At 37.6% G+C, this 18,447-nt stretch overlaps 1 protein-coding gene and 1 long non-coding RNA gene across 5 annotated transcripts in view; one reads left to right on the forward strand and one right to left on the reverse strand.

Annotated features, from left to right (window-relative positions):
• LOC100333709 (leucine-rich repeat transmembrane neuronal protein 4) overlaps positions 1 to 18,447 on the reverse strand; it is a 464,907-nt gene that overhangs the window by 126,177 nt on the left and 320,283 nt on the right. The window lies entirely within an intron of this gene.
• Positions 13,184 to 18,006, forward strand: LOC147842543 (uncharacterized). The gene is made up of 3 exons (XR_015497537.1): positions 13,184 to 15,412; positions 16,394 to 16,504; positions 17,489 to 18,006. It is a non-coding gene; the product is annotated as an uncharacterized LOC147842543 (long non-coding RNA).

Consider the following 18,447-nt stretch of genomic DNA (forward strand, 5'->3'; position numbering starts at 1 on the left):
TTGCAGAGATTTCAAAATGCAGAAATGGTGTAACCATCACTTTAATATTATTCAGTAAGTTTATTTTAAACAATTAAAAGCAATTTAGCATCAAACGATCACAATCTCAGTGATACGCTTAAGTGCCCTCCTAGGCTTCAGCTCATGGCACTAGTTAAACACTGTGAGGACGCTTTCCTGCTTCAGCTTATGTAACCCGGTGAGTGATAAAACACTGCAGTCCTCTGCAGCACACCCTCGTGTTGTCTGTAATAGTGTTGTCCCGGTACTGAAGTTTTAAACCCGGCTATTTCCCGCTAACATAGAAGCGCCGCTGAGCGCGGATGACTCGACTGATCTTCACGGCTTCGCGCTTCAGTCTCCGTGTATCTGTGTTTGGTTTGCGCTCAGTTTACCGCTCTTCACCCAGTGCAAGCACAGATACACGGACTGGAGCGCAAAGCAGCCATCAAGATCAGTCGAGTCATCAAGCAGATCGCTCGTCTCGTCTGTGTTTGTGCTCAGTATACAGCGGTGGGTGAACTGATGACCTTCTCGGCCAATCACAAGCATTTCTGTTGAACACGTAAACACAATAGCAAATCAGCGCTGTTTCAAGAAAGCCATCAACAGTGCCTTAAATGTTAGCGCGAAATTGCTGTTTTTTCTTTTAATTCAGTATATCGTGACAAGTCTAATAATAACTGAAAGAATCAGTTTATTAACTCGAGTTTGATAAATATAATCTAAAACGTGTGTTTGGAAAAGAAAACGTTAGCTAACTAGTGCCATTTCCCTTAACTTAGCTGAAAATGAGCTCTGATATCCCTTTTTACATTTACCATTCATTCAGAACGGACCTTCGGGTTACCTGGAAGGCGGAGAAATGATAAATTTGTGTCACTTTATCTTCGCTGATAAGATATACAGCCAGCTACACAACATTCCTATGTAACTCCAAATAATACTTCAGGGTTTCTTCCCACCGCAGCCTCGATTTCGCTTTTGAAAATGGCGGCCGCGTGAAATCAGTCTATTGAGGGAAAGATGAATGCAGTCAAGTATAGCGATATCCTGGATAAGTGCTCAGGACCTTAGACTAGGTTGAAGGTTTACCTTGCAACAAGACAATGACCCTAAGCACACAGCTAAGGTAATGAAGGAGTGGCTTCGCAACAACTCCGTGACTGTTCTTGAATGGCCCAGCCAGAGCCCTGACTTAAACCCAATTAGGCATGTTTGGAGAGACCTTTAAATCACTGTCCACCAACATTTACCATCAAACCTCCAATCAAACTGGAGAGGATCTGCAAGGATGAATGGCAGAGGATCCCCAAATCAAGGTGTGAAAAACTTGTGTCTTTCCCAAAAAGACTAATGGCTGTATTAGATCAAAGGCGGGCTTCTGGCTTCTACTAGATACTGAGCAAAGGGTCTGAGGACCCTGTGATTTTTCTTTTTTTTTTTTCTTAATAATTCTGCAAAAATGTCAACAATTCTGTGTTTTTCTGTCAATATGGGGTGCTGTGTGTGCATTAATGAGGAAAAAATGAACTTAAAGGAGTGGCTGCGATATAACAGAGTGAAAAAATTAGACGGTCTGAATAATTTCTGTACCCATTATGTGCAAAATAAATTAAGTTTGAGACTGTTAAACACAAAATGAGAAGTTTTTGAATTCTTAGTGAAAATTGCATTTTTACAGGTTTATTAGTCCCTGCTTTCGCGTGGGTTTCCTCTGGGTGCTCCGGTTTCCCCCACAGTCCAAAGACATGCGGTTCAGGTGAATTGGGTAGGCTAGAATTGTCCGTAGTGTATGAGTGTGTGTGAACGTGTGTGTAGATGTTTCCCAGAGATGGGTTGCGGCTGGAAGGACATCCGCTGCGTAAAAACTTGCTGGATAAGTTAGCGGTTCATTCTGCTGTGGCGACCCCAGATTAATAAAGGGACCAAGCCGACAAGAAAATGAATGAATGAATTAACAGGTTTATTAGTGGTTTACATAATGCAACATTTCTCATACTGTCTAAATGAGGATGTGTAACATGTTTATTTATATACTCATGAGATTTATGATGTTCGCACTGTCCTTTTATATTTTTAAAGCGACATTTCATACAAAATTGAAGTTCCACCATCATTTAAATATTGAACACACATTAAATTAATTAATTAATTTATGTTTAGTTAATGGGAAAAAAGCACCTTCCTTTTTTATGGAGATGCTTTACAGCTCTAGTCACTACACGCTTTAATTATTCTTCATAACTTATAACAGCATTGAATTTGGTTTAGTGTTTCTGCAATGCACATAACTGGTTTATTATTGCTGTTGGCAGCAATATTTTGTCTTTGGTGCAGACTAAACTTTGGGGCATAGCTAATGTCTCTTTGCATATTCATCAGGCATATAATGTTCAAACTTTCCTATCGCACTTTAAAGCAACATTTCACCCTGAATGAAGTTGTTATCATCATTTCCATACCCTCCTGTTGTTATTTCTTCCAGCTAACAAAAGTTGAGGATTATTGGAGCTCTGATGTAGATTGCAAGTAAAAATAAATACATAAATAAAAAACGAATGAAATACATGGTTTGTCATTTTTAAAGGAATATTTAAGAATTTTTTTTTATTTATTATTTATAGATTTTTTTTTAAATGTATTTTTAGGGAGGATTTTCACCTTTAATTATAGCAGGACAGTAGAGAATTCAGACAGGAAAGCATTGGGAGCAGAGAGTGGGGAAGGTGCTATATGTCAGCACGCAGTACCACTAGGCTACTGGCACCGATATATTTAAGGATTTTTTTTATTGCAAGTTTTCTCATTGTTTCCATCTACTCATGTTGTTCTTTTAATTGTTAAACAAAATGAGTAGAGTATAAATTAAAAGTTGTATTTCATGTATTTATTATTATTATACAGATGTGTTTTCATCATCTTTTGAAATTGACTGAATTGTAAAAAAAAATTCTTTGGCTTCTCCATATAATTACATCAACATCCATATCATGTCACAAAAAACATAGCATTAAAAATTAGAGTTCAAGAGTTCACACTTAGCTGATGATTGATAATAAAGTATGTCTGGCATGCTGTCCTAGGAGAGAGTCCTGAGCTTATAAGATCCTTAAGCCCGGGGCTCCCTCCTCTTAGCAGGGCGAGAGTGGAGTTTGAGCTCAGGTAGATCTCGATGAACTCCTCCGACTTGTTAATAGCTGATGCCAGATTATAGGGATAGCTATACTGCTTATAAGAGGTCATCTATAGTCAAGGCTTGACGGTTACTTTTTTCAGGAGGAGCACATGCGCTCCTAAGTTGAAAAATTTGGGAGTACATTAAAGAATTGCAGGAGCACAGTGAAAATATATAAATTAATTAATGTTTTTGCCTAATAAATGAACACAAGGAGATCTTTAGTAGCAAAACAGTTGCATTAATTTGAATACAATAAGTACAATAGGTTTTGTTTTACTGTAACAACAGCAGGACTGGGATCAAATTGCTCTAATGAAGGCCTAAATACATTTTGCAGTTCAAACACATTTATTTTAGTCACAAATGCGAGCAAAATGGTTACAACTCTGTATAGTGCCAATGTGGTATGATCAAATTACTTATGTCACTTGTTTTTGGACTGTGGGAGGAAATCGGTGGAAATCATGCGAGCACGGAGAGAATATGCAAACTCCATTTTTTTTTCTCTTCTTTTTCTTTTTTTTTTAAATGATTTGTATTATTTGTTTTTATTTTTTATACTTATTTCATACTTATTTTATACTTGTTTCTTTTATTCCTGTTTATGTAAAGCACTTTTAATTGCCACTGTGTATGAAATGTGCTATATAAATAAACTTGCCTTGCCTATACAGAAATGTCGACTGGTCCAGTAAGGGCTTTTTAACCAGTGACGTTCTTGCTGTGAGGCAACAGTGCTAATCACAGGGCTGCCGTGTCACCCAATCTAGAAAAAGGAGAAGGAGTAAGGGTGAGAGGGGGAGGGGGGATTCTTCAAGACGAAGATACTAAGATAAGAAACTCTGGTTATTTATAGTGATTCAGGAATCGTCTGATTGGTGAATCATGTGTTAACTAATGTAGGACAATCATAAGCATGTGATTCTCATGAATTAGCTTATAAATAACCTTTAATTTCAATTTTAATGTGATTTATGTGATGATATTGAAGGTATTTGTTAATACATTCAATATCATCATATACAGTTGAAGTCAGAATTATTAGCCCCCTTAAAAATGTTTTTTCTTTTTTAAATATTTTCCAAATGATGTTTAACATAGCAAGGAATATTTAACAGTATGTCAGATAATATATTTTTTCTTCTGGAGAAAGTCTTTAATGCTTTAATTCAGCTAGAGTAAAAACAGTTTTTATCTAAAAAAAAAAAATCTTTTTAAGGTCAAAATTATTAAGCTATTATTTTTTTTTATTATTCAAGACTTGACTTGATTAGGAAAGCCACACACCTGTCTATATAAGACCTTACAGCTCACAATGCATGTCCCCAACTCTGAAAACTGGACTGACACAGTTTCAATTTACCAGAACTTCTATGTTAAGCTGCTTTGACACAATCTACATTGATAAAGCGCTATAGAAATAAACAAAAATTAAATTGTGTAGTTTTTACTACTCGACCCAGCCTTTGACGATAGTCATACCATGCAGTCATGTAAAAACACTTTCAACCCAATTCTTATATATTGTAACATTATACAATAATTATGCTTCTCCATTTTGTAGCACAACATTTTTTTTACATCACTTCTGATGTGTAACTCTGTGTTCAAAGATATGATTTGCAATTCCAACAGTTCCTTTTAGCAGCGATCTTAAATCATTCAATATCTACATTTGTCCTAAAAGTTAGATCTTTAATGAGACGCTGTCATTTGAAAACTCAAAATATGACTTTTCAGCCTTTCTGCACTTTCACCTCAGCAGACGGAGAAGCGGTGTGTTTAAAATTGCACCAAATTACTATTTTAAGTCGAGTAATGACATCTTAGTGGATCTGAAAAGAAATCTCATGCCCCTGCCTCATTTGCCCAACTGCAAGGCCACATTAGGACAAGGTAAGAAAATCAGAAATGTTACATTTTAAAGCGGCCCATTTTCCAGTAGCGAACAGAAGAATCGCTGTAAAAGCCAATGATGCACGACGGGGCTGCTGTACCTGCATAATTTGTGGTTATAATTAAAATGATCTTAAAGTGAATTTCACAGATGAGAGAATGGACAACGCTGCTTTCTGGAACAGTTTTAAAGGAATACTTCACACAGACATTAGCATTATTTCATGAATTTGTAAGAAGATGTTGCTGATCTCTGATCTCTTTCATTGTCGTTACAACATGTGCATTGAAAAAAATGAATAACAATGCCAGCATTTTTCTTATAAATAAATAGTTTAGTAGTTTATTTTTATGCAACAAACTTTATTACATAACAAATGCTACTAATATTTTTAGACATGCTTAAACTGTTTTAAGATATAAATTTACTGGCCACTTTATTAGGTACACCTATCCAACTGCTTGTTCACGCAAATTTCTTATCAACCAATCACATGGTAGCAACGCAACAATGGAGCAACAATGGAGAAGAAAGGTGATTTAAGTGACTTTGAATGTGGCATGGTTGTTGGTGCCAGAAGGGCTGGTCTGAGTATTTCAGAAACTGGGACTTTCACGCACAACCATTTCTAGGATTTACAGAGAATGGCCCGAAAAAGAAAACATATCCAGTGAGGGGCAGTTCTTTGGGTGCAAACACCTTGTTGATGTCAGAGGAAAATGGTCAGACTGGTTCCAGCAGATAAAAAGGCAACAGTAACTCAAATAACCACTCGTTGCAACTGGGGTATGCAGAAGAGGCAACATTGAGGCAGATGGGCTAAAGCAGCAGAAGACCACACTGTGTGCCATTTTCTGCCAGCTAAGAGCAGGAAACTAGGGATACAATTCACACAGGCTCACCAAAACTGGACAATAGATGATTGGAAAAACGGTGCCTGGTCTGATGAGTCTTGATTTCTGCTGCAACATTCTGATGGTAGGGTCAGAATTTGGCATCAACAACATCAAAAGTATGGATCCATCCTGCCTTTTATCAACGATTTAGGCTGCTGGTGGTGTAATGGTGTGTGGGATATTTTCTTAGCACACTTTAGGCCCATTAGTACCAACTGATCATTGTTTCAACGCCACAGCCTACATGAGTGTTGTTGCTGACCATGTCTATCCCTTTATGACCACAATGTACCTATCTTCTGATGGCTACTTCCAGCAGGATAACACACCATGTCATAAAGCGCGAATCATCTCAGACTGGTTTCTTGAACATGACAATGCATTCACTGTACTCAAATGGCCTTCACAGCCACCAGATCTTCATCCACTAGAGCACCTTTGGGATGTGGTGGAACGGGAGATTTACATCATGAATGTGCAGCTGAAAAATCTGCAGCAATTGCGTGATGCTATCATGTCAATATGGAGCAAAATCTCTGAGGAATATTTCTAGTCCCTTGTTGAATCTATGCCACGGAGGATTAAGGCAGTTCTGAAAGCAAAAGGGGATCCAGCACAGTACTAGTTAGGTGTACATAATAAAGTGGCCAGTGAGTGTACTTCACCTTTTTATTTTTGTTTGTTTCATTACTTGTGCTCTATGTTACTCTAAATGGTTTCAGGAACAGTTTTAAAGGCATATTTCACACAAACATTATATTTTTATTATCATTTTATAAGTTATTTTATATTGACGTTACAACATGCAACTTTTGCATTTAAAATGATGATTTACAACGCCATCAGTCCCTTAGAAAAAAATAGTTTAGTACAATATTGCAACCCATATCGAACACACCAGCTTGTAATTATCAAGTGCTGTTCAGGTCCTATTCAGGACTATACCTATGGCAACTTTAATGTAATAGAGTTTGGTATATACACCGTTGGCCCACAACCCTCAATCAAGTTTGTTTTTTGGGCTTTTACAAGAAAAAGTTTGGGCTCCCCTGCTCTGAATGGTTTCTGGAATGTTTTTTTAAGGCATATTTCACCCAAACATGACATTTTTTGTTATTATTTTATCAATTATTTTCAATTGCCATGACAACATGCAACTAAATTCTGCATTTAAAATATATGGTTAACAATGCCATCGGTTTTCTTATAAACACATGGTTTAGTAGTTGTTTTGCAACAGACTTTATTCCATAATTAATAGTAGTAACATTTTTAAACATGATTAAAGTGCTTTTTTAAAAAGCAAATATTCCCGTTTTCATCATTTGTGCTCTTTCATGTTGTTCTAACATAGTTTTCTTCATAATTATTTAGCTTAAACATGCATGAAAATGGGAAGAAGGCTTTCTGAGATAGATGTGAATGAAAAAAAAGTCTGACTGTTTTGATACTGATGTGGAACTAATATACATTTAACCCCTTTGTGCTGTTAAGCATGTTTTTATCCACTCTGGGGTGATTTTGAGTCTTAATTTGGCCACAACGTTCTCTGTGTTTCAGCAAATACAATGATCTTTAGTGACGTATCTTGTTTTGGCCCATATTTTGGGAAATTGCTTTGAAAATTTTTTAAATCTCTACAATAGACTCTGGGCAAATTGACTACCCTTTCATTATATTCAAGCCTGCTTTTGCTCATTGACTTTTATTCTATTATAAAGACATTTTTTGATTGCAAAGCCATGACAGCATATAATCATGCATTCTTGATCATTGGTGGTTTTCTCTGTTGGGAAGAAATTGGGTACAAATTGTAATTTTTGCTGCTGATCATCAGTTGCAGTGCAAATAATTTCCGGCTTTTATATGGAGTTATATGATGTATAGTGTGTGTGTGTATGAGAAAAAAAGATCTTTGTGCACTAACCCTGATATGTCTGATAAATCAAAATAATCACCTCAGCTCTCAAAACGTAGTACACATAGTAAGTATATTTATATATGCACACTATCATTTGTTTTTATACTCCATAGAACTCAATACAAAATCCATAATCCTTTCAATAGTAAAAATTACAAATTGTGCCTCTTCCCAAAAGGAAAAACCACCAACAATCAAGATTGTATGATTACTTAGCATTAAGGCTTTGCAATCAAAAATGTTACATTTGGGGCTCTATTTTGAAGGTCCATGCGCAGAGCGCAAAACGCAGGGCGCAAATGCTTTCAGGGCGTGTCAGGACGCGTTTTTGCTAATTTAAGGACGGGAAATCTGCCTTGCGCTGCGACGCATGGTCTAAAAGGGTTGAGTTTATTTTCTTAATAAGTTACAGGTGTGTTTTAAGAATAAACCAATTACAGTCTCATCTACCATTCCCTTTAAGAGTCAGCTGCGTCGCGCCAAGAGAGCATTCGCTATTTACAGGACGCAAAGTAAGTCTAAGTGGAAAAAATAAGCATTTCACAAGCAAACAGTTAACAGTTAACAGTTTTTTTAACAGAAAACTGTTAAACAGAGCATCTACTGCGTGAGAATGAGAGATAATGGATCACTTTCGCTCTTATAGGGAAACCTTTACGCACAGACATCAATTAGTCTATAAATAAATAATTTTGTTTGTTAAGCGCAAATATGTTTCAAAACTATTTCTAAATTCAGTTCTAGTTTCCAGCAAACGAATAAATGAATAATAATAGCAAAATGTGCTCAAAAACCTGAGTTATATCCTAAAACACATGCTGTGCCCCATATGGTCTAAAACCTGACAGGTGGGCAAATTTAAGCTTGTTTTTAATAAAACAAATTTAAATATGGATATAATAAATAATACTGCTAATATTAATAATACTATACAAAAGCAAAGTGTTATGAATGAACTGAAAAAGCCTCCTGAGATGAAGAAGACATAAAAGCAGTGGTTTTTCATATTTATGTAGGCTAGAAAATAATATGTTTTGTAATATTTTAATCCTTTATATTTATATTTATATCTATTCTTATTATACCCTATATATATCCTTAATATTTAAATTTTTTCATATGTAAAGATATTTGCCTATTGCTCTCTTGTGCGTATTAAGCAGTGCGTAAGCGAGGCGCAACTCTGCGCCGGAGTTTAGACCGGGTTAGTTTTGGTCTAATGAAAAATCTATTATAGTTTCTCAAAATAGCAACGCGCCAGCGGTTCGCCTCAGAACGCCTTCCTCAGCAACGCCTCAAAACGACTCTTGTGCCAAGCTGAAACTACCAAAAGACGGGTGTATGATAGGGCCCTTAAAGTCAATGGTGCAAAAACAGCGACTAACATAATGTAAGTCTGTCAATTTAAACAACCTACAAGTATTAAAAATATAATTTTAATCTCAAAAGTTTATCTCAGTTGCTTTGACGTTACATCTTAAAACATTCAGTGTCTATATTCGTCCTTAAAAAGAAGATCCTTAATAAGACGCTGTCATCTTAAAACCCAAACTATGACTTTTAGACTTTCTGCACTTTCACCTCAGCAGAATGAGAAACAGCATGCTTAAAATCCCACCATATTACTATTTTAGGTCGAGTAATGACATCTGAAAAGAATATCTCATGCCCCTGCTTCATTTCCTCAGCTGCAAGGCCACATGAGGACAAGGTATGAGAAAATCAGAAATGTAACAATTTAAAAATGGTCCATTTTCTAGTAGCGAACAGCAGAATTGCTGTAAAAGCCAATGGTGAAAAGTGGATCTAATTGAATTTGCATTGTAAACATTAAATACAAGTTAAAAATGTATTACTTTTTATTTCATGTATTAAGGTTTTAGATACTCCCACAATCATTGTACATAAATTTGCAGATTTTTAACAAAACTCAGCGTAGAAATAACAAAAAATGTCCGTAGATTCCATCTGGCCCTACATATAAGTGATGTCTGCACATCTTAAAACATTCAATATCTACATTTGTGCTTAAAAAGCAGATCTTTAATGAGAAGCTGTCATATTAAAAACCCACGATAAGACTATTAGACTTTACGTGCTTTCACCCCAGCAGACTGAGAAACAGCACCAGATTACTATTTTAAGTCGGGTAATGACAACTTAGTGATTCCAAAAAGAAAATCGTATGCCCCTGCCTCATTTCCCCAACTGCAAGGCCACATTAGGACGAGGTATAAGAAAATCAGAAATGTAAAAATAAAATAAAAAATGGTCAATTTTTTAGTAGCGAACAGCAGAATTGCTGTAAAAGCCAATGATGAAAAGTGGATCTAATTGGATTTGCATTGTAAACATTAAGTTAAAAATGTATTACTTTTTATTTCATGTATTAAGGCTTTAGTTGTGATCACAATCATTGTAAGGCAAGGCAAGGCAAGGCAAGTTTATTTATATAGCACATTTCATACACAGTGGCAATTCAAAGTGCTTTACATAAACAGGAATAAAAAAGACAAGTTTAGGACATAAAATGCAGAAAATAAAAATGATTAAAAACAGATAAAAACAATTTAAAATGTGCTAAAATAGGTTATAAAAGAATGAAAAAGAAAACGAAAAAACATAATAGTGCAATCTGTCGGACGTAGCACAGTGCTCATTCAGTAAAGGCACAGCTAAACAGATGTGTTTTCAGTCTTGATTTGAACATGCCTAATGTTGGAGCATATCTGATCATTTCTGGAAGCTGATTCCAGCAGCGAGGGGCATAGTGGCTGAAGGCAGATTCACCCTGCTTTGACTGAACTCTTGGAATTTCTAGTTTATATGATCCTAAAGATCTTAAGCCTGATTTATACTTCTGCGTCAGGTAACCGGCGTAACCCACGGCGCATGCAATGCGCGTGGCTGTGCATTTATACTTTTGCGCGCTGTCTCTGTCGGTCTGCATTAACACTTCCGAAACGCTAGTTGGCAGTGAGGTGTAAATGTTCTTCTGTGTCGAGTTTCTTCTCTGCTTTTTTGCTTTTCCTGAACACTTCTGGGATGTACAAGTGGCTCAAACTCGCTCATTTTGAGGCAGGAACCAGTGGACGTGCAACAACTTTAACTATGAGGTAAACACAAAACAAAACTTTCCATCAGGAGCTCCTTTACAGGACTCCACACTTTTAAACAATCGCTCGCGCCATTCGCGCGGCTCTCGGTCCCGCCCAGACTCGTCAGCGCTACCAAGCCGACCAATCACAGAGCTTACGCTACGCGTCGTTGCGACGTGTAGTTAAATTTTTTGAGAGGTGCAAGTCAGTGACGGCGATGGCCACAGCGAAGGGCTATGCGTCAGCGCCGTAGCATACGCCGGCGTTTGACGCAGAAGTATAAATCAGCCTTTAGTGATTTGTTGGGTTTGTATTTAGTGAGCATATCTGTGATGTATTGAGGTCCTAGGCCATTTAGTGATTTATAGACCAGTAATAATACTTTAAAATCTATTCTCAATGTAACTGGGAGCCAGTGTAAAGACCTGAGGACAGGTGTGATGTGCTCTGATTTCCTGCTTCTGGTCAGAATTCTGGCTGCAGCGTTCTGGATGAGCAACTGTCTTTTTAAGGACAAATGTAGATATTGAATGTTGAATTGTACATAAATTGGCAGATTTTTAACAAAACTCAGCGTTGAAATAACAAAAAATGTCCGTAGATTCCATCTGGCCCTACATATAAGTGATGTCTGCACATCTTAAAACATTCAATATCTACATTTTTCCTTAAAAAGCAGATCTTTAATGAGAAGCTGTCATATTAAAAACCCACGATATGACTATTAGACTTTACGTGCTTTCACCCCAGCAGACTGAGAAACAGCACCAGATTACTATTTTAAGTCGGGTAATGACAACTTAGTGAATCCAAAAAGAAAATCGTATGCCCCTGCCTCATTTCCCCAACTGCAAGGCCACATTAGGACGAGGTATAAGAAAATCAGAAATGTAAAAATAAAAAAAATGGCCCATTTTCTAGTAGCGAACAGCAGAATCACTGTAAAAGCCAATGATGCACAACAGGGGCTGCTGTACAGAGGCAGCGTCTGCATAATTTGCGGCTCTAATTAAAATGATTTCAGAATGAATTTCACAGTTGGGAGAATGGACAACGCTGCTTTCTGGAACATTACCTCTCGGGATACATTTTCCTCCTACGGACATGCTCTCGGAGTTGCGTTCTGGAGAACATTCAGATGCAAACATGAATGTTGCAACACCAAACGTTCCAAAACCCACCTACTCAAGAACACACACACACCCATCCCAGGATTCGCCCAGGGCCAAGTGTCTACTAAGAGCCGTAATCAGTGAAGTTAGTGCGCCGTTGCAGCACATCTGACTTGACAGCTCTCGCGACCGGTCATAAATCAAACCGTTCTTTTTGCCCAAAGCTCAAGTGGCTCTGGTGAAGATTCTGCATGTGTACATCAACCTGCATTAGAGGTGAAGCGTTCAGAGTGCTGTACCCCAGAGAAACCTCCGCCAGAGCATCTCGGGAGCTAAAAGCTGCTTCTTCTCCATGCCGTGAGGCCGATGCCACTTTCAGACATGCAGCCCTCCAGCGCTGCAATGATATACAGGAATTGTGACTGACAAATCTAATGCACCAACAGTTCATGAGAACTTTTTTTTTTTTACAGCCTCAGACGATACATGCTATTATTGTTCTACTTACAACGGCAGTGGAATTGTTTTGTGAATTTTGAAGTGTAATTATTATTATATATTTTATTATTATTAGTAGTTATTATTATTATATACTGTATTATTGTTAGTGTTCATTTAGTAGTCAGTTGGTGCAAAACTCATCCTTACAGTGCATATGGCAGTATTTAATTATTGTACTTAAAATGTTCAGACTCATTTTCTAACTGTTTTAAATGAACTTTTCACACCAGAATTAAAGGAAATGGGCTTGTTTTATTACTCTACCAGAGTTAAACTGTTGAGTTTTACCATTTTTTATTCCATTCAGCCGATCTCTGGGTCAAGACTATAGGGCTGTCAAGATTAATGCATGCAATTCAAGAATTATTTATTTAATTTAGAACAGCTTGCACTAGCACAAACCTTCTTCTTGTGTTGAAAACTGCTGTCAGGCTTGCACTAAGGTCCATGTATGTTTTGGTCATTGGATTTTCATTTTAGGAATAAAGGATATTGAAAAACGAAAAACTAGCCATTTTTTTAAAATTCGTTTTAAAATTCAAAGACAAAATCTGAAATATGAGGCATTTTTCTTTTTCATGGTGATAAATGAATAAGCAAAATGTAAAAATTATTAGATTTTAAGTTTTTATTTAGAATAAAAAAAAAAAATGCTTGTTTTTTATATTTCGAGACCAAATATGCCTACTTTTTCCTGGTATTGCAATGCTACCACACACAGGTGGCAAAATGCTTATTTGTGAATAAACATTGTGTTCATTTTATGAATAATTATATAGTTTTTAATGTTATAACCTTCATAAAATTATGATGTCCCGTTGTTTAGGCTGTCATATTTGCACATAGTGCACTAGATAAGCGGGTCGCACACTGGATGCGCCACGACACAGCACGCACATGACTGTTGGAAGTGTCGCACACCAGATGCATACATTCGCATGTTATTTAAAATGAAACCATTCAGATGGAGCTCTATGGCACAACAGAAATATGAACAGTGTTCAGTTTTCGTTTTTGAATTTTAAGATAGGGGTTGTGTCGCAGCTTAAAGTGAAGAGCGGGGAGGGGGGGTGCCACGGACGAAAGTGAAGAGAGGAAGGGGGCGGGGGAGGTGTTGTGTCCCAGATGAAAGTGAAGACTGGGGGGTAGGGGGGTGGTGTCACAAACATTAGCAAACAGTGGAGGGGAAGGGGGTGCATCTGGTAGGCCCCTAATAGTGTTTTTGGGAGGCCTCGAAACAGTGTGGGCCCTTAGAATCATCCAAATTTTCTAATTTGGCTGTTATATACTTTAATCTCAGTAAACTTACCAGTAAGCCACAACGGTGGTCTTTGAATAAAATTTATTTAAAAAGTACTCAAAAATCTGAAATTATTAATTTAAAACGTAAACCTCAGATGTGCCTGTGCTTTATTTCAAACAGAGGAAATTATGCACGGGGAACCGAGGTGTACATCACTGCACAGAGCTTGTGAATGTGCGCAATATACTGACACAGAGGTAAATAAATAGTTGAATAAAGTTGTTAGTTTTGGTTTTCAGTGCGCACGAAAGTATTCTCGAGCTTCATAGTATTCCTATTGAACCACTGAAGACTTATTTAACAATGTTTTATGGTAGCTTTCATGACTTTGAACCAGTCTGAACCACTGCTAATATGAAGGATAAGGGAGCTCTCAGATTGTATCTAAAATATTTAAATTGTATTTTTCAAAGATGAATAAAGGTTTCAGGGGGTTTAAACCAACAAGCGTTTTAACATAGACATGATTTTGCATTTTAGGTGAACTATACCTTTATAGGCTAAACAACTGATCAAAACAATTATGTTGTAGCTGGAGTGTCTAATCCTCAACACTGGGCTCTTCCACAATACAAGCCCTCAGATAAATACAGCATCTCTACACACTACATGAGCGACAGGATGCCAAATACCTCCCAATTTTCTCTGGCTAGAGAAAATTAAAGTAGCATTACACAACTGAGTTGGAAGGTTTTCATCCCCTCGCCGGGTACCCCTTCCTATGAGAGATAAGGTGCATGCTGAGCTGAAACACATGGTGGACATGGGGGTTATTTCCAAAGTGACCCAACCCACCCCATGGTGTGCAAGCATGGTTGTTGTGCCCAAGCCCCAGGGAAGATTCGGCTATGTGTCAATTTGACACACTTAAGTGGGTGCGGTGAGAACGACATATACTCCCAGCAGTGGACCAGAAGATCGCAATGCCTGCTGGGGTAAAGGTTTTCACAAAGCTCAATGCAGCATCTGGGTTCTGGCAGATCCTGCTATCCCAGGAGAGCAAGCTGCTGACAACCTTTATCACCCCTTTCGGAAGATACGCATTCAACCGCTTACCATTTGGGATCTTGGGTGCCCCAGAGCACTTTCAGTGCCACATTCCACAAATGCTGAAAGAATGTCATGCAAATCACATATTCGCATACAAGGGGGGTATGCACAGTCAAAATGAGAGACTGTATGGTGTCCTCAAATGACTGCAAGAAGAGGTTTTAACCCTGAATGAGAAGTGTGTGCTTGCTGCAGACAACATTATGCTCATAGGTCATCACATCACAGCAGGAGTTGCTCCAAACCATGGAATAGTCAGCATGATTATGGAGATGCCCGAACTAAGTGGGGTGGAAGGAGTGTAGAGTCTACTGGTATGGCTAATTATATAGAATTTTTGTTTATCTAACATTGCATCTTACACCCATCTACTAAAAGACCTACTGAATTAGAAAAAAGAAGAGGGGGTATCAAAAAACCAGTTTAGAATTTGAAAGATTGAGTTCTCCTCAGGTCTAGGCCTCTTTCTTACTGTCAGATGAGAAACATGTCGCTACATTTACCTCCACCTTTGACCTGGGGGATGTCTTAAGTCAAAACCTTCAGATAAAAATTGGAAATCAGTGGTGTTTATCTTCACAAGCCTGTTAGAAGCATAGACAATTCCAGAGAGGCCCTGATAAAACGAATATGTTTTAGTTTTAAAATGGCGTTTAAGAACGAAAACGATCCACGACCACACTGAAGTTCATCAAACATTTCTAAACAGCTCTCTGTCCACACTACACTGCTGAAAACACACATCACGTGACCACACACAAATTCTGACATATGCGGGCGCTTTGAGCACACCTCCCCAGGTGAGAGCAGCGCACGTCAGACGGTTCATCAAGGATCTACCGCTGGATTTCATCTTGCTATAGTTGTTAAACGCAATATTTCATTCTTCTTGTCTCTATCTTAAGACTCTTTGGCCTTTTGAATCTATTACTTGTTCTCATGTAACGCGTTTTGGCTGCGCTCAGTTTATATATTAATTTATGTAACCCCATAAACTGATTCTACTTATTTGACTGATTGCTTGCCTATATTGTATACATTTATTGTACGTTATACATTTATAATGGCCATTATAGGCTCAGTGTTGTTCTAAAAATGCATACACTGAAGATGACGCTCATAAAAATATGTAGCTACACAATGTCTAAACATTTTTAGTGTTTTTAAGTTATTATCAACATGAAAATAGGCAGTTCCTTATATCAAGATTTTATTTTACTGTTAAGATAGGGGTTGTGGAGATGCTCAAACTAAGTGGGGTGGAAGGAGTGAAGAGTCTACTGGTATGCCTAATTATATAGAATATATTTTTATTTTACCTAACGTTGCATCTTATAGCCGTCGACTCGTAGATCTGCTGAACGAGAACAACAAATAGGGGGATATCAAAAAAAGAAAGTTTAGAAATTGAAAGATGGATTGAGTTCTCCTCAGGTCTAGGCCTCTTTCTTACTGTCAGATGAGGAAACATGTCACTACATTTACCCCCACCTTTGACCTGGGGGCTGTCTTAATTCAAAACCTTTAGATGAAAAATGGAAACCAGTGGTGTTTATCTTCACAAGCCTGTTAGAAGCATAGACAATTCCAGAGAGGCCCTGATAAAACAAATACGTTTTAGTTTTAAAATGGCGTTTTAGAACGAAAACGATCCACGACCACACTGGAGTTCATCAAACATTTCTGAACAGCTCTCTGTCCACACTACACTGCTGAAAACACACATCACGTGACCACACACACACACTCTGACATATGCGGGCGCTTTGAGCACACCTCCCCAGGTGAGAGCAGCGCACGTCAGACGGTTCATCAAGAATCTACCGCTGGATTTCATCTTGCTATAGTTGTTAAACGCAATATTTCATTCTTCTTGTCTCTATCTTAAGACTCTTTGGCCTTTTGAATCTATTACTTGTTCTCAGGTAACGCGTTTTGGCTGCGCTCAGTTTATATATTAATTTATGTAACCCCATAAACTGATTCTACTTATTTGACTGATTGCTTGCCTATATTGTATACATTTATTGTACGTTATACTTTTATAATGGCCATTATAGGCTCAGTGTTGTTCTAAAAATGCATACACTGAAGATGACGCTCATATAAATATGTAGCTACACAATGTCTTAACATTTTTAGTGTTTTTAAGTTATTATCAACATGAAAATAGGCAGTTCCTTATATCAAGATTTTATTTTACTGTTAAGATAGGGGTTGAGGAGATGCTCAAACTAAGTGGGGTGGAAGGAGTGAAGAGTCTACTGGTATGTCTAATTATATAGAATATATTTTTATTTTACCTAACGTTGCATCTTATAGCCGTCGACTTGTAGATCTGCTGAACGAGAACAACAAATAGGGGGATATCAAAAAAAGAAAGTTTAGAAATTGAAAGATGGATTGAGTTCTCCTCAGGTCTAGGCCTTTTTCTCACTGCCAGAAGAAAAACATGTCGCTACATTTACCCCCACCTTTGACCTGGGGGCTGTCTTAATTCAAAACCTTCAGATGAAAAATGGAAACCAGTGGTGTTTATCTTCACAAGCCTGTTAGAAGCATAGACAATTCCAGAGAGGCCCTGATAAAACTAATACGTTTTAGTTTTAAAATGGCGTTTTAGAACGAAAACGATCCACGACCACACTGGAGTTCATCAAACATTTCTGAACAGCTCTCTGTCCACACTACACTGCTGAAAACACACATCACGTGACCCCACACACACACTCTGACATATGCGGGCGCTTTGAGCACACCTCCCCAGGTGAGAGCAGCGCACGTCAGACGGTTCATCAAGGATCTACCGCTGGATTTCATCTTGCTATAGTTGTTAAACGCAATATTTCATTCTTCTTGTCTCTATCTTAAGACTCTTTGGCCTTTTGAATCTATTACTTGTTCTCAGGTAACGCGTTTTGGCTGCGCTCAGTTTATATATTAATTTATGTAACCCCATAAACTGATTCTACTTATTTGACTGATTGATTGCCTATATTGTATACATTTATTGTACGTTATACTTTTATAATGGCCATTATAGGCTCAGTGTTGTTCTAAAAATGCATACACTGAAGATGACGCTCATATAAATATGTAGCTACACAATGTCTAAACATTTTTTGTGTTTTTAAGTTATTATCAACATGAAAATAGGCAGTTCCTTATATCAAGATTTTATTTTACTGTTAAGATAGTGGTTGTGGAGATGCCCAAACTAAGTGGGGTGGAAGGAGTGAAGAGTCTACTGGTATGTCTAATTATATAGAATATATTTTTATTTTACCTAACGTTGCATCTTATAGCCGTCGACTCGTAGATCTGCTGAACGAGAACAACGAATAGGGGGATATCAAAAAAAGAAACAGTTTAGAAATTGAAAGATGGATTGAGCTCTCCTCAGGTCTTGGTCTTTTCTCACTGTCAGAAGAGACATGTTTCGCTACATTTGCCTCCACCTTTGACCTGGGGGCTGTCTTAAGTCAAAA

This window comes from Danio rerio, chromosome 8 (genome assembly GCF_052040795.2).
Source record: "Danio rerio strain M-AB ecotype USA chromosome 8, GRCz13ab, whole genome shotgun sequence".
Taxonomy (NCBI): domain Eukaryota; kingdom Metazoa; phylum Chordata; class Actinopteri; order Cypriniformes; family Danionidae; genus Danio; species Danio rerio.